Below are 16,542 nucleotides of genomic sequence, written 5' to 3'. Positions count from 1 at the left end.
GGTTTGGGCTGGGATTTACAAAACACACATATTTGGTTATCGAAGTTTCCACAGTGGATGTGGAAAAGGTGTCTTCTGTTAATGGAATTAATCACATGATTAGAAGTTTGGAACAGAAGATGTGCCAGATACAAGATGGGATTTCCTGGAAAAGAGAAATCAATCTGTTAAGTCCTGATAAAGGCTACAGTTATGAACATAAGAGTTGGTAGAAGAACTAAGGTAACAATTTATAGAAAAATAGATGTCTAACCAATGTGCTGTATACTTGAAACTAATTTTTTAAAAAAGTTGATAGTAGTTCCGAGAGAAATAGACTAAAGAAACGTTAAAAAAAGTGTCAACGTTGAGGCTGTACTGATGTGTTTATATGTATTATAATTATTGTATACCTATATGAAAACTTCAGTAATTCAGGATAATAAAGCAGATATAAAATAAAAGAAAAACTATAGAAAAATTGTTACGTTTGTATTGGGCATAATTCGATATGGTCACATCTGTTTTACTTGACTGTATTATGGGGATAGGAATTGTATTTTGGGAACATCTCTTCTGCCTAGTATTATAAAACAGAAGGCATGTAAATCCGCCCTTCAGGCAGTATCAATTGGTCGTGCTAAATGGGAACCAGTAAGTTTGCCTGGGCCCACAGTGTAATGCAGAAGCTGGAGTGCTGGTGGGGACAGATTGTCTGTGCCCTAGCCCTTTGTGAGGCATACACTGGGACTTAAACAAGAGCCTATGGGTGCTTCCCAGAGATGATTACTGGAACTTTGGATGATGGAATTGAAACATCTAATGGGATGACAGTGCCCAGAAGGGTTTGTAAAACAAACAACAACAACAACAACAACAAAAAAAACAAAAAAACCCAAAACTACTGGTTCTTATGGGACCGTCCTTCCTGGGGAATTTAAGGGAGATATAAGAGAGACAGAAAGTCTCTTAGGACTAACTGTAACTAAGATGCTGGATGCTACTTTTATTTAGACAGTGCCCTGTAAACTGTTCTCGGCTGATCAACAAATAGCTGCTTGGTTTGTGGATGGCAGTTCCAAGGTGAATGGACAGCATCCTGTTGGAAAGCTGCTGTATTAAGAACAGTGGATGAAAAGTCTGACTGAAGGTAAAAAAAAAAAAACCATTCAACTTGTTTGGGCTGAATTGCATGCTGTAACCCTAGCAGTGACTGAAGAATTGAAAGCAGTTAAAAGTCCCTACGTGGTCCAACACCAGTGTAACGGCACCTGGCCTGCTAAGGGGATGCCCATGTGGGGCATGGCCCTATTGTATTTGCGAGGTGCATTTACATAGGACATGTTGATGGCTGTCAGAACCCCCTTCCACATTTGGAAGGTGATTGGAATCAACAAGCAAGTATCCTGGTGTGCTCCCTAGAAGTGGCTGCCTGGGTCCATGAAACGAGTGGACATGGGAGCACTGCAGCAATGTGAAGTTGAATGTGGACACAGCCCTCTCGCACGCTCTGAGGCACCAAATACCAGGAAGAACTGCTCTGTCTGTCATCAAAACAGACTGCAGGTGGCCATGCGGCAGATTCCCTGGTGGGACGACCCTGAACATAGCTGGCAAGTCCAACTGATGCCGGTAGCCCTGGGGGACCACAAACGAGTCTTGACAGGAATGGACACTGACTCTGGCCTGGGCTCTGCTAACCCAATGGTAGATGCAAATGCTCAGACTATTGTGGAAGAATCTGAGCGGAAGATACTCCACTAGTGTGGTGGCTGAGCACCATTTTCTCAGACAGAGGAATACACTTTTCAGCTCATAATGTCTGACAGTGGCAGAGGGAGTCCCTTCTCAGTACTAATGTGATAGAGAGTTGGAACAGGCAACGAAAACAATGATCGTCTCAAATAGGGAGAGAGAAAGGCATGAAGGGCTGGCTTACACACCTTCACGAGTGTGTGCTCACACTCAACATGAACATGAGTGTAACCAAGGAATGTTCCCTCAAGGTGGATTTGTCTGGTGGCTCTCAGGACAAGGTGGGTGGGGAAGATAGTTCACTAGATTCTGTACCTGTGTCATCTTCCCCCATCTGAACGGGAAGGAACTGAGGGAGAGCTACTTGCTGGACTAGCATTGCTGCCAACCAGCTAGATCAGCACCGTGGTGAACCTGATGTCCCTTCTAAAGTGGAAAAGTTTGGGTATAAATAGAAAGGAGGAAAACTATTAACTATTTGTAAAGCATTGAATAAGTGGGTTGTATAATGAGAAAAATGCTATATTCCATTAACATTCTGATAGAGGTTCAGAGCGAGAGAGTGTGGTTCAGAGAGCTCTGGGCTGGTGACTAAGTAGAGATGAGGATATGGTGGTGAGTTGAGAAGGACATGCAAGCTCCATGTTCCTTCTCTCATATTCATGTCTTTTACCTGGCTATTTCTAGTTATATCCTTTTATAATAAAATGGTTACCTATTAAGTAATGTGTTTTTCTGAGTTCGTTAAGCTGTTCAACAAATTTACCCAAGGAAGGGGCTATGGGAACTTCTGATTTATAGCCAGTGGGTCAGATGTGCGGGTAAGAGACTAGTTTTGTAATTGGTATTCTCAGTTGAATGGGGTCATTGGAACCCTTATAGTCCATTGGTTTGAAGCACAGGTGAGAGCCTGGACTTTGGGCTGGCATCTGAAGTGTGTATGGAGAGGAGTGTGGGGAAGTTTTGTAGGACTGAACCCTTAATCTGTGGAATCTGAGGCTATCTCTGCCAGATAGTGTCAGAATTTAGTTGAATTCTTGGATATCCTGCTGGTGTCCAAGAATTGTTTGTTGTCAGGAATCCCCCACCCCAACCCACAGTAGAATTGGGTCTGGGAACTCAATAAGGGATCCAGAATTTTTAGAGGGCCATAGATTTTGTAACAAATGGGTTTGTTTATTCAACCAACATTTATTGTGCATCTATGTTGTGCCAGGAGCTATTCTAGCTAGGAACTTCCTTCATGAAACTTTCATTCTAGTGGGGCAGATGACGAGATGTTTATTGGGGGGAAGAGTGTCCGAGGCAGAAGGAACAATAGTTACAAGTTGGTCCTTGTTTATAATATAGTTTTAAACTATTTTCAAGGCCAACTTGAATTTAATGTAGTTATTGAAAACAATAAAAAGATGTAAAAAGATGTGTAAGAGGCAGTAGATTGTTCATCAGGCTGTGAAGTCATTCTCGAGTCTACCAATTTATTAAAAATAAAGTTAGTCAAGAGAGGCAGCATGTTATATGGGAGGAGCAGTTAAGAGAACTCGGGAAATCTTGGCTATAGGCCCAGGTAGGCCATTAACTGTGAGACTAGTAGACTTCATTTAATTTTGAATCAGTTTTATAATCCATGAAATGAAGATCATCTACTCTGCCAACGTTTATAATTCTAAGGATCAATATGAGACCTCCATATATATGGGAAGTATGGCTGCTATCTGAATATTTATATATATATACATATATATAAACAGAGAGATTGGTCCCTGATCACTTTCCGTTTCTGCTTCCAGTCTTTCCTGTGACTCAACTACTTTTCTTGCCCTTTAGGTCCTATAAGAGTCCCCCTGGTCCTTCCAGCAAATCTTCCCCTTTGTTTAAGCTAACCTGAGTAGGTTTCTGTTCCTTGTAAACAGTTTTCAGGAGGAGAGAGAATCCTGAGATGTGGATATGAAAGTTGTAGGAAATCTTAGATTCCCCACCATATTTAAGAATCGCTCTTATAGCCTCCTTGACAAATGGTGAAATTTTGGTTTCTGATTGAATACTTCTAGTGACGGAAAGCTCACTATGACCTAAGGAGGTCTAGATCATTCTCAAATGGTTATCTTTAATTGTCTTAACACTCGTATGTTCATCCAAAGTTGTTGTTCCGTATTTTCTGCCTACTGCTCATACCACACTAGTGGAATATCTTCCGCTCAGGTTCTTCCACAATACTCTGAGCATTTGCATCTACCATCGGGTTAGCAGAGCCCAGGCCAGCCCAGGCCAGAGCAGCACAGACTAATGCCTTTGTGTCAAGATGGTTCTTCAAGTCTTGGTGAAAGTTATCATGATTCTCATTTCTCTTGTACTGGGGGAAAACAAAAATATATTTTACATGTATATTATAACTCAGAATCGATCAATTGAATCGATAAGGCATTTCAGTTGTTCCTTTAGTTCTTTGATTCGTTTTATATGCAGGTTCTTTACCAACTTTGCTCTCTCTGGACAATTCTAATCAATAATGTCCTTCTAAAATATGGACCCTAGAATTTAGCAAAAATTTACAAATGTGTAAGAGCCAGTAAAACTGTTGAATTTCATAATTTGAACAATGATCCTGTTAACCATTATAAGATTAAATTTATCAAGGCTTTGTGTGGTGGTCTGGTCATCTGTTATCACCGCACAACATTTTAACTGTGGAGTGGTAGAATCCACCACAGAAGGATTCATTTTTAACAACATTTGTTGGTATGCAGAAAAAATACTTAAATAATTGGCAGTTATATTTATATGAACTGTCTTTTACTAGGTGAGTCACAATTTGAAGTGCCATTCAAAGTGAACCTTATACCTAGCTTTGGATAGCTAAAGAAAATGAACTTTGCAGGGATCCAGAAGTTATTCCAGTTTGGCCTTGGTCCATCTAACTTTTAGCTTTCCCTTTTCTGACGTACTTTGTTTTATTATTAAATAAATCTTGTTAACATATCATTTTGATCTTGGCCTTAGCCTGTCAGGACTGGGCCATCAAGGAGGGGTTTCTTCCTCCTTTTCTTTTAGCAAGGAAAAGTCCAAATTGAAATGTACCTCCTAGGTCTTTCTTAACACGTTATTTTTAAATCTTCCCTCCAGTGGCTATCTTTTATCCTCTGGTCCAGTCAAATTGTTCAGCCTGCTATCCCCTGGATTTTTTCTCCTTTGCATTTTGGTTGGATGAAATACCTTTCCCTTTTTATTCTGCCTGTCATGATCCTATTCATATTTGAAAACATGATTCTGCTCTCTGTGATGCCAGAGATAATAGACGTAGCTCCTGAAACCCTTGTAATTTGTTGGATGATAGGAGTGTCTTTTACTTCAAGGAGGTGACTCTGGGTGGGTTCTTGAATGAGGGCTAGTCACCAGAAAGACCAAGCCGTGATTAGAAACTTGGACTTTCAGCCCATCCCCGCCCCCATTCTCTTGAGAAGGTAGAAGGATTAAAAATGGAGTTAATGATTGATCATGCCTATGGGATAAAGTGCCCATAAAATCACAAAAGTATGGTGTTCAGAGCACTTCTGGCTTGGTGACATATGGAGGTATTGGGGGAGAAGTGCCTGGACAGGTCATGGAAGCTCCACGCCCCTTCCCACTTGCTTGCCTGATGCATCTCTTCCATCTCGATGCTCATCTATATCCTTTATCATATCCTTTTATAATAAACTGGTAAATGCTACCCTGAGTCCTTTGAGCTGCTCTAGCAAGTTAAATCCAAAGGAGGGGGTCACTGGAACTTTCAATCTATAACCAGTCAGAAGCACAGGTGGTAACTGAAGTATGTATTTTGCTGAGGGTGGGGGATTTGTAATCTTGAGTGAGTGAGCCCTTAACTTATGGATCTGATGCTATCCTAGAATATGATGTCACCTGAGTTAAATTGTAGGGCACCCAGCTGGTGCCACAGAGAATTGCTTGCTGTGGGGAAGAGCTTCCAAACGTTTGATGACCAAGAGTGAGTGTTATGTTTTAAGTTGTAAAGGAGATTCACAGGAAGAAACAATAGGGAAGAACTGGGTTTTTTTTCTACACAAGATGGAAAAATGGAATTTATTTTTCCCTTTTGCAGATGCCTTCTCAGGTTTTCCTGTTCACAGTAATCTCTCTGACTTCATATTCTGATAGCACTTAGTTTATCCTTTGTACAGAATAAGTAATCATATTCTGCTTTATAGACTCTCTTATGGTATTTTGAGCTTTTATTAATTTCTTATATTATCTTCCATTTTTCTCTTTCCTCAGTGAAGCTGGAAAATGTAAACATCCCATTAAAATAAAAGACAGGAACCTTGTGGGATCCGATGTGTTTTTAAGAGCCCTCAGTAAAGTACATTGCACTTGAGTGCTTGAGAAGGACTTGTCAGCAGTTGATCTTTTCTTATAGTTTCTAATCCAGGGATCATTTAAGGAGAAAGAAATAAGCACATTTCAATAAAGTTAGGATTTAGTGTATTTTCAGGTACAGGATGTAGGAAGAATCAACTTTTTAAAAACTTTAAGATCTTTTAATAAGTTTTTTTGCAAACAGAAACTTAGGGCCAATAGTAACATACTAAAATCACTACTATTTCTTAGTTTCTTGTGATTTGGAAAATAATGCCATCCTCATGCCTTAAAATTCATGGCCATATAAGAGAAACTTGCCTTAACTCTAGACTTTCCATTAAAGCTGATTTAAAGTGACACACAGCTATGATTTATTACTTTCCTTTGTTCATTCCCATGTTAAGTTCTGATGTTTTGAATCCACACATCTTAATTCTTCTCATTTTAACATCTGTTTTATAAGTAACTGTAGAGATTTACTCTGTATTAAATTATAGGAGTTTATTAGTGTAGGTTGACTGTGAACTAATGCTAATGCCAAACCTCAAAGTAAAATCTTAGAATTTTATGTTCAGTTTATTAGCTTTTGGGGCATGCCACTAAATGTCCTAAATTTTAAGGATTTGCAATAAGTTAAACATATGGTCAGAACTTCCAGGTGTACCTGAGCACTTTTTTTTCTCATCAAGTAAGTTTGATTTGTGAAGACAGTTCTAGAACATGAATTTCACTTTTTTTTTTCCTGAGGATTACATAAGGAAAAAATGTTTACGGTCTGCTTTTCTACTAGAGCTCTCATCAGCTGAAAAAGAACTGACTGTCTTATGTTTTGATACTGCTTTTCTGAGCTAGTTTGTTCTTGCTTACATAGGAGCTTTGGCTGGGCCTAGTTGTCACTAATCCCTAACAATGCTAGACACTCATGCCAGTATTTGGGTCGACTTGTTTTGGTAGAATGTCTTTTTTACAAGTTCTTTGTAATGTTTCTGTATTTAAGAAACTTTCACTGAATGAAAGGAAGTTCTGCTTTATTGGTTAGCTCTAGCTGGGAGTCTGCCATGGTCTAGGTTACCCCGACTACTGTCTTGGTGTCTGATGGAGGCCAGCAGTGGAGGGAACCAGGCACCCTTCCCTTTCAGCTCTCCCAGGAATCTCCTAGATGCTCTCTGAGGAACTGCGTTTGTTCTGGGATGGTCTTGGGGGGTTAAGGACTGCCCTGAAGTGGACCTGGGACCCTAAGGAAAACAGACCTTCTTGCTAGAGGGCTGTGTTTGCACCTATGTCATTGGTCTGGCCTCTGGAGACTGCTCGTTTTCAGGTGTGCTGGCTGGCTGAGGCTTCCTAAGACTGTTTTAGCACTAACAGCATATTTATATAGGTACTTAGAATTTATTGAATACTTTTAAAGTATCATATTGGTCTTCACACACTGAGAAGCTAGAGAGGAGGGAATTCCATGTTCTACATCACAATTAAGGAAAATCAGTGGGTCAAGGTCATACAAGTAGTGAGTGGCAGAGCTGATTGTAGAGCAGAGTTTCTCAGGCTCAGCATTATTGACGTTTTGGGGTGGAGAGAGCCTTGTGACAGAGGACTGTCTTGTGCATTATAGGATGTTTGGTGGCATCCCTGGCTTCTACCCACTACATACCAGTTGTAACTTCTCCTTGCCCCAAGCTGTGACAAACCAAAATGTCTCCAGTTATCACTATATGTCTTGGGGGTGAGAGTGTCCCCATTTGGGAACCTGATCTAGAATAGAAGTATTTCCCACTCTTTAAATCTAGGTCATTTTTTTTTTTTTTTTTTACTGCTGGAAAATCTCACATTGCTTAGTCTCACACAGTGCAGTGTTCACAAAATTAGAGCCTGTTAAAACTAGGTGGAACCTATGTCTAATGAAAACTTTATTAAAGTGAGAAAAATGACAATGTACACCTTTGATCTCTCTAGTGCAAGAATTAACATCAGTTACCCATTTTCCGTAAGAGTGGTGACCCTCCAAGCTGCATTCTACAGCCCACCAATTGTTCATTACATGAGATGTTCAATTTAATTCTCACTTAATTGAATACACAGGGAATTTTTCATTGTACAATGTGTTCTCCTACGTAAGGTGCTATGCTTGCCTTAAAGAAGCTAACAGTCCACCAACTAAATAAAATAACCAAGTATATATGAAGTCTGGCATAGATACCTGGTAATCTTTTAGGCTCTATTTGATAGTCAAGAGATGAATAAGATGTGGTTCAACTGATTTTAAATATTTGAGCATCTATTCTGTGTAAGACCTTGAGTCAAATGAATTATGTGGCAGCTGCCCGATAGGGTCTGGAATCTTCTCCAAACCTTAACAGGATACCATTAAATCGTATTAGAAGGATGAGAATGTGGAAGGGATTTGGCGAGTAGTAAAAAAGAAATACTCAGGGATTTCAAAATAATATAAAAAGTACAAAAAGAAGTAAATCTCATACAAATTAGAAAATGAATTCTTTGTCTTAAAGTAATTCAAAGCACTTGATTTTATTTATTGGATCATATGTATTATTTCCCAGCTTTATCGAGATAAAATTGACATAACATTATATAAGTTTAAGGAGTACACTGTGTTGTTGATTCGATATAGTATATTGCAAAAATGATTACCACCATAATGTTACCTAACACCTGTATCCTGTCACATAATTACCATTTCTTTGTCACATATGTTATTTCTTAAAACTGTATCTTTATCAAGTGTGGCAAGTCATATACATTATGCCTTAGTGATAAGATTTACAGTAGCCTGTGGAGGTTTATTTGTTTTTCCATTGTCAATCTGCTCTAGAATATTTTTGGGAAAAAACCCTACAACAGTCAGATCTTTTGGGATAGAGAAAAACTAGCCAGAACTAACTCTTAAGTCAGTGATTTTTATGAGGTATGAAGACTTTTTCTGGGAGCTGTGCCCGTAGGGAAGATGGAAGAAAATCATATTTGAAAGCATATTATCAAGTACATTTTGTCTCCCACATGTGAGATTTGTGTAGAAAAGGTAGTAACATAAAGGAAATAGATTGGCCAAAGGTGGACTTTTACAAAACAATTGTTTTTGCAGTGAGTTATAAAATTGCAGGACAAGAGAAAAATCTGGACCATGACAAGGTTACACATTTGGTTGGACTAAGTTTATTCTATTGGGTTATATGCTCATCTCTTATAAAACTAGGAGATAGAAGAAGGGAGTCATGGGACTATGAGAAGGGGTTAGGAGAATTAGCATTTCTTAAGCATTTACTGTGTTTTAGATGATTTAATGTATGTTAAATTTACAGTCTCCTAACAATGTTAAAACTATATCTTTCTCAAATGTGGCAAGCCATATACATAATGCCTTGCTAGGTGATGGTAGCTCCATTTTATGGGAGAGAGCTTCCTTGTACAGGAGAGAATGCAGAAAAGCTCAGATGCCATACAATTTGTGACCGAAATAGATCCCCGTTCTGTCTTATGATAGAAGTCCGTTCTCTTTTCTGTAAGGGTTGAGGCATCAACTTCAAGTTTATGCGTCCTGATAATTTTCTCATAAATAAGAGTTTATGCCCAGGAGATGCCTACATAGTTATCGGTTCTTTCTATTCCCTTTTCCTGCTTCTAGAATAGTCAAGGGTCTCCAGTGGGCCAGCCACAGGATCAGGGTATATGGGAGAGGGGCAGCAGGAGATTGGGAATCTGCTGGTTTCAAATGCCAACTCTGCCATTGCATAGCTCTGTGACTTTGGACAAGGTTCTTAACTACTCTCAGCTTTAGTTTCTTTAACTGTAAAACTAAAGCAATAATAGATATTATCTTGGGTTGTGCGAATTAACTGGGATATGTGAAGCATGTGGCCGCAATGCCTGCCGTCTAGTAAGCATCCCATCAGTAGGAGATACTGTTACTCTCAGAGGTTGGGGAGGGAGAAGAGGATTGTCATTCTGGTCCCCAATCTGTCCCCAGAGTGGTACTCCCACTCTTTTAGCTTTGTCTGCCTTGGTTTTCGACTCTTCTCTGTAAGTTGCAGCTCTGGAATAATGTTTCGGATGCATTCTTACCTTTCGGTTAACTAGTTGCACCTGATATCATTCTTGAGCTCTATGACATATAACTTAAAAGAGACTGTGAGAAGAAAACTACTTATATTGGAATCAATGGAGAATATGATTCCTAGTGGGCAGGAAAGGACAGGCCAAAACCCTGGGTAGTTAACTTGGTTCATACTGAGCTGTTTTCTGGAAAGTGTCACTGCTGTCGGTTATGAATGGGTCACCACTGCATCACGACTGTCAGCCAATATCAGAGTTTGACTGTTTTTCCTTAAAAATTTCAGTGTTTCCCTGAGGTAAACATAAATATTAATAAACCTGGGCATTGATTAATGTGTGAGAAATATATAGTAAATATCACTCTGTGAGGAAAATCTCGAGGAAATAAATTTCCCAGGGTCATTCAAAGTGACAGGTCATCCCGTCATCCATAAAGCTTGTCATCTTCGCTGCCCTCCTGAGAGTCTCTACCTTCGTCTATAAGACAGCAGCTCCATAAACATCTGGAATGAAGAGTCAGCGCCAAAATGAAAGCAGCAGGCAAGCAGGTCTCTTGTCCCCCAAATGCAATGTGCTTTTTTAATTCAACCCTATGGGCCTTTTCAGGGTTGGGGCGTGATGGAGGCCTATGTCTCAGGTAAAGAAAGACTAGCACGAGGATTTGTAACCATGAGAATGAAGATGTTAACTGAGCCAAGAAGTTTTTTTTCTAGTGTAATCTGAATATTTAATGTTAAAAAATGTACTCTCTAAATCTTATTATAAAAGAGGAAAAAGTGAAGACTCCTGGAGGAGTCAGTGTGAAACAAGAAGAGAACATGCGCTCTAAGCCAAACTGCCTGCACTCAGGTCCTGGCCCCACACCTGCCCATTGAGGGCCCTGGAGCAAGTCAGTGCTGTTCTCTAAGGCTGTATACCCCCCCGCCCCGCCCCATTTTTCTCTCTCAAAGTTCAGCCCATTCTTGAATGTTGATTTCAGATGCCATCTCCTCATGGAGATGTTTCCTGAGTTGTTCTTCACACTCTGCCCATGCTCTATCTGAGCTGTCCACTCTTTGACGCTTCTCTCATGTCCTAAATGTAAATGTATTTTAATTCAGTAAAAAGGAATAAGACCTCTGAGAAAGACTGAGCCTTACACTGTTTTGTCCAATGCCTTAAGTAGAATGCCTTTAAAAAGCTGTTAATTGAATGAGAACTCAAATGGAACAGTCACCATGTACTAGGCACCAGGCAAAGTCGTTTACATGGATCGTCTCACTTAATCCTCACCAAACTCCATGACAGAGACATGGTTTTGGACATTTTTAGATGAGTAAATCTTGTTATATGGAAATTATGTCATGCTGTTGTTCAGTACTAAGATTCAAGCCAAATCAGTCTTAACCAATCTGGTGAATATGAGGAAATAAGGGTTAACATTCATATAGCACTTCTTATATACTAAGCACTGGTCTAGGCATTGACATATGTGAATTAATCTATTTCGATTAAATGCAAATTATTTTTAAATTCTATACACCTGGATACCTGTTTCTTCTGGCAGCCTCTTAGGGAAGAAAACAGATACTGAAACTTGTTGAGGTGATATGGGACAGCCACATATTTACTATGGTGTTTGAAGAATTAGTCCCTCTCTACTTTCTAAGGTATAATATCTTACATTCTATTTAGAAAACTTAAGAGAGCATAAAAATAGACCAATCCATGAATCTTTTGCAGTGCTGAAGTTTTTATGAAAGATGTGAAGATTATGAAACTAAATTAAATTCTAAACAGAGCCTATCACGATTTCTTGTCTTCACAAATAAGACATTTTTGGTTGGTCTCCTTCTTTCCTTCTGGGGCAATTGTTAAATGGTTAAAAGAAACCATGACAAAATAGCAAATCAGTTCCTGATGATTATCTTACTTTAACCTTTTTCTGGATTCCATTCTCCCAAATGGAAATCTAAATGACCCTCAAAGGGGTAGGTGGGCTCAGTTCCCACGGCTAAGCTGGGGGGCCATGAGTTGGGCAGAGTACACAGGTTTTAGAGTTGCCCACCTCACTGGCTGACCCTGGACAGCTTCTCTGCATTTGTTTCCTTGTCTGTAATACGGTTAACAAGGTGCCATCTTCTCTCTTCTGGCAAGACCATAATTTGAGTACTAAGTTCAGGTTGAGTATTTACATTTATCATATGATTGTCACTGAGATCAATGCTATGAAGAAGAGTTTGTGGCTTTAAAGAAAGTATAAAACAGGGCCAGTTTGGCCTATTATAGGGGGTCAAGGGGACTCATCGACCCTTTTCATCTACTGCTACTGTCTTCCGTGGGCTCTATCCACTTCTCTCGGAACTGTTCTTCCACTTTATATGGATATTTGGTTTGTGTTCTCTTTTCCGGACAGTGTCTCTCAAACCATCTACCTTATTTCATTTCATTCCTTAAAGCTTACAACCCCGATCCCTACTGCCAGCTCAGACTCCCACGTGCCACAGGAAGAAAGCTCCAGTTCCTGCTTCTTGGGGGAGGAGAAACTGAACTCCTCCACCCTCACAGTACTTTTGATCACACTGTTTGGCAGAATTCTTAACCGTAGGGATGCTTTTAATAATCTTTTTATTTTTATATTGCATGAGCCATGCAAACATCTTTACATGCCTGAGTCCTTGTATACATGAAGATTTTGGATAATCCGGTGCAAAAACAATCTCGAGCTATCCATTTTAATTCAATAAGATGTTTTATTGAATGGACTGAATCAGCAGGTTTTATGTGTTAGTGCACAGAACGTCAGAACCCAGCAGGCAATATTTAGACATGAAGCTGAATGTACGCTTTTTCTTACTGTGGTAAAAACATAACATAAAATTTACCACCATAACCATTTGTAAGTGTACAGTTTAGTAGTATTAAATATATTCACACTGTTGTGGAAAAGAGCTCCAGGACTTCTTAATCTTGTAAAACTGAAACACCCATTAAACAACACCTCCTCTTCCCTCCTCCCTCCAGCCCCTGGCAACCACCATTCTCCTCCGGCTACTTTAAATATCTCATGAAGTACAATCATACAGTCTTTTTGTGACTGGCTTCTTTCCCTTAGCATTATTGTCCTCCAGGTTCATTCATACGGTAGATGTGACAGGATTTCCTTCCTTTTTAAGGCTGAATAATATTCCATCTTATGTATATACCACATTGTTAATCCATTCATCTGTCAGTGGACATTTGAGTTGCTTCCACATCTCAGCTGTTGTGAGTAGTGCTGCTATGAACATGGATGTGTAAATCTCTTTGAGACCCTGTTTCAATTCTTCTAAATATATACTCAGAAATGAGACTGTTGCAGAAAAAATCAGGCCAGCAAGAAACCAAGCACCACTAGAAGAGTTGGAGAACTCAGGTTTATTATGCTGGTGGTCCCAGAAGAGCTAGCATTCTGAAGATCTAGGCCCTGAGCTCAGGGGTACCCTTATTTTTATAGGGCTTATCTGTGCAGTTACAGTTGGCATGAGCTGATTGGTTAATTTATCCTCAGGTGGTTACAGATCACAGGAGTTGCTTTGGGCTACGGGCAGTTATAGAGCATGAAATTTCAGACAGGAACTTAGGCAATACATCTGTTTTCTAGACAGAACAAGTAAAAGGGGAGGGTGAGTCTTCAGTTGATCTCAAGGTTACCCTGCCCTTCGGCCTAGGCGGCAAGCATGTCTACAGAAGCAGAACAAAGAGCTGGTTACGAGGTTAGCCATTTGAGTGGAAAATTCCTCTTCAAGACAGCCAAGAAGTTTTCTTCCACTGCTCATCTCTCATAGTCCTTTCGATTTTACCTTCCCTGTAACAATATAGTTTCATTTCTTTCCATTTGCTATGGATGGCTGACAATGATCCTTAACCATATTCAGCAGTTCGTTTTATCCCTATCATTGTTTAAGATGTTAGAATTTAATCAAAGCTGCACTCAAGAGAATTGCTAAAATCCTGCACATAAAAATTTCCTAATATTTAGTGGGGTTTAAGGAGAAATTGATAAATAGCTCCCCTCTTTTCTGTTTTCTATTTATAACCTATTAGGAAAAAAAGATACAGGAGTTAAAATATGAAGATAATTTTTTTGTTTTGTTTTTCTCGATAAAGTTGATTTCAGAACATGCCTTGACCTGCAGGCAACTGGTTACTTAATTTGTGCCCTACTCTCCCAGCTAAAATTGGTCTGACTGCTCACAAGCTACCTTTCTGTCTTGCAGCTACTTCTCTCACAGTAAAGACTTCCTGTATCCCCTTCTTGACTGACAGGAACTGCCCCTATATTTTCTTCTGCTCCAGGTGCTACTTGCTCTCCTCTTTTCTAGGGCAAAAATGGAAGGGCTTCAGGGAAAGGAAGAATCACCAGAAAAGACAAATATGCTAGGAGGTATTTTTAAAATATTCCTGTTGCACACACATGCAAAAGGCATTTGGTCATAATTCTGTCCCTATTCCCTGCCCACCAGCTCCTAACCCCACGCTTACATTCCCAGAACAGATAATGTTTATTCTTTTTCACAAAGACTTCTCACCCTCTAAGGCTTGGTTCGTTCTTGGGAGGGGAAGAGCCATCAGCCCATGAAATCTTCAGAGGGTCCACGGCAATGTTACACCCTGAGTCACAGACTAAATATCTCAGATCAGATGTTCGCCAAGAAAACACATAATGCTTCTGTGAGCAGGATGAATCACAGCAATCAGTGGAGCTAGAAGTGTACATTTTTGAGGGAGTGTAATTATGAGATTTTGATAAGTCCTGTAACTCCATACACAGAGACAGAAAACTAAACCTAACAGTAAGAAAAATAGGAAAAAAAATCCATTTTTTTCAAGCATTTCTTGTTCATACCTTCCGAATATGTTTATCTCCTCTCTTCCGAGAAAAAGATAAAATGAGAAACTATGACTGTTAAGTGTCGCTGAAGGATCTGTGTGCTTTTTTCCCAGAAAGATGAAATTCTTGTATGGCAACAATCGGAACAAGGCACTTTATGAATCCATGCAAGCATCTCTCCAAAAATTGTGATCGGCCTCAGGTCAGGTAGGAGAGTCCGGATTCGTTGAGTCATGACTATCCCTCTGAGACAGTGGCTCCCCTGTTTGTAGACAATGCACGTCTGACTGTGCGCTCTCTACATCTCTTTCTCCTCAGCACTCCTTTGAGTGCACAGGCAAAGTGTTGAGCACAGGGAGGGTGGCGATCCTGAATACAACCTGGGGTTCAGGGGCAGTGGGGAAGGGGGAGTGAGAAAGGAAGTCTAGAAGAGGGTTTGTAGATGCCAGTGGCCATGGTGCCAGGCAGGGAACATAAATAAGTAATCAGGTATCTAAAAATAAAACAGAATAACAATAGCTCAAGATGGCATTAAAAAATGAGCTCCGTGGCAGGGAAACAAAAGAGAGCACAAACAAAAGGACCAGAGAGCACAGCTCCCGTCTAGGCAGAGGCATCATCTGTTCAGCTCAAACAGAATGTTGGCTCGAGGGCTGCTGGTCTTTCTAAAATCTTCCAGTTTCTAAAGAATGAAAAATATTTTTAAAGGATTTAAAAACACTGAACAAGCAAAAGAAACAATTTTTGCAGGCAAGGTTCACTCTGATTTGGATTATTATATACATTTGACTCTAATTTGGACTATTACGTACATCTAAAAGACCCGATGTTGGAAAGTGATGGAGGCTTTCAATGTGGGCAGGACTAATACATGAGAAAACCAAGGCTTTCTTTTTACATTTATCTTTTCTCCACCTATGCTCTTACCCACCAATCCACGTTTTTCTCTAACTCAGGTTATTCTTTTTTAAGGTAATGAGAAGTTACAAAAGGGATGAGTGCCTCAGGCTCTTCTTTTAAAGAGAAAGATTTGAAACTTGTGACATTTGTATCTTATTTAGTTTCTTCAATTGGCCATCTCACTCATTTTCACACAGGACTTTTTCAAAGGACACAGACTTGTATCTGTGTCTCTAAGTATGGGCCACAGACATGTGAGTACTTGGACACACACACAGGAGAAATTTAATTCACATGCCATAATCTTCACTTGTTTTGTGAACTAGATACCAATTCTATTTCTGTAGAAGATACAGGAGTCATTTGCATATGCCACAGGTCAAAAGTGTCCTGCTGATCAAAGGGATACAGATGATGTCTTTTGTCACCCAAGATTAGGTAAAAGGTTACATTTGAAGGTCTGTAGGCAGGCATGACTTTCTGGGTTTTCACAGCCCCCCAACCCTGTAGTTCATCTCTTGCCTCACACAGTGGTCCTGTCTGTGTAAACCCTGAGGCCATATGAATTTGTAACCCCTGACTTAAACATACTTTTTAAAAATAAGAACCAGTCATGATAGAAATACATTTCC

The sequence above is a fragment of the Pteropus alecto genome, unplaced genomic scaffold, assembly GCF_000325575.1.
Source record: "Pteropus alecto unplaced genomic scaffold, ASM32557v1 scaffold131, whole genome shotgun sequence".
In the NCBI taxonomy this organism is placed as follows: Eukaryota; Metazoa; Chordata; class Mammalia; order Chiroptera; family Pteropodidae; genus Pteropus; species Pteropus alecto.
Note: the sequence above shows the minus strand (reverse complement) of the source record.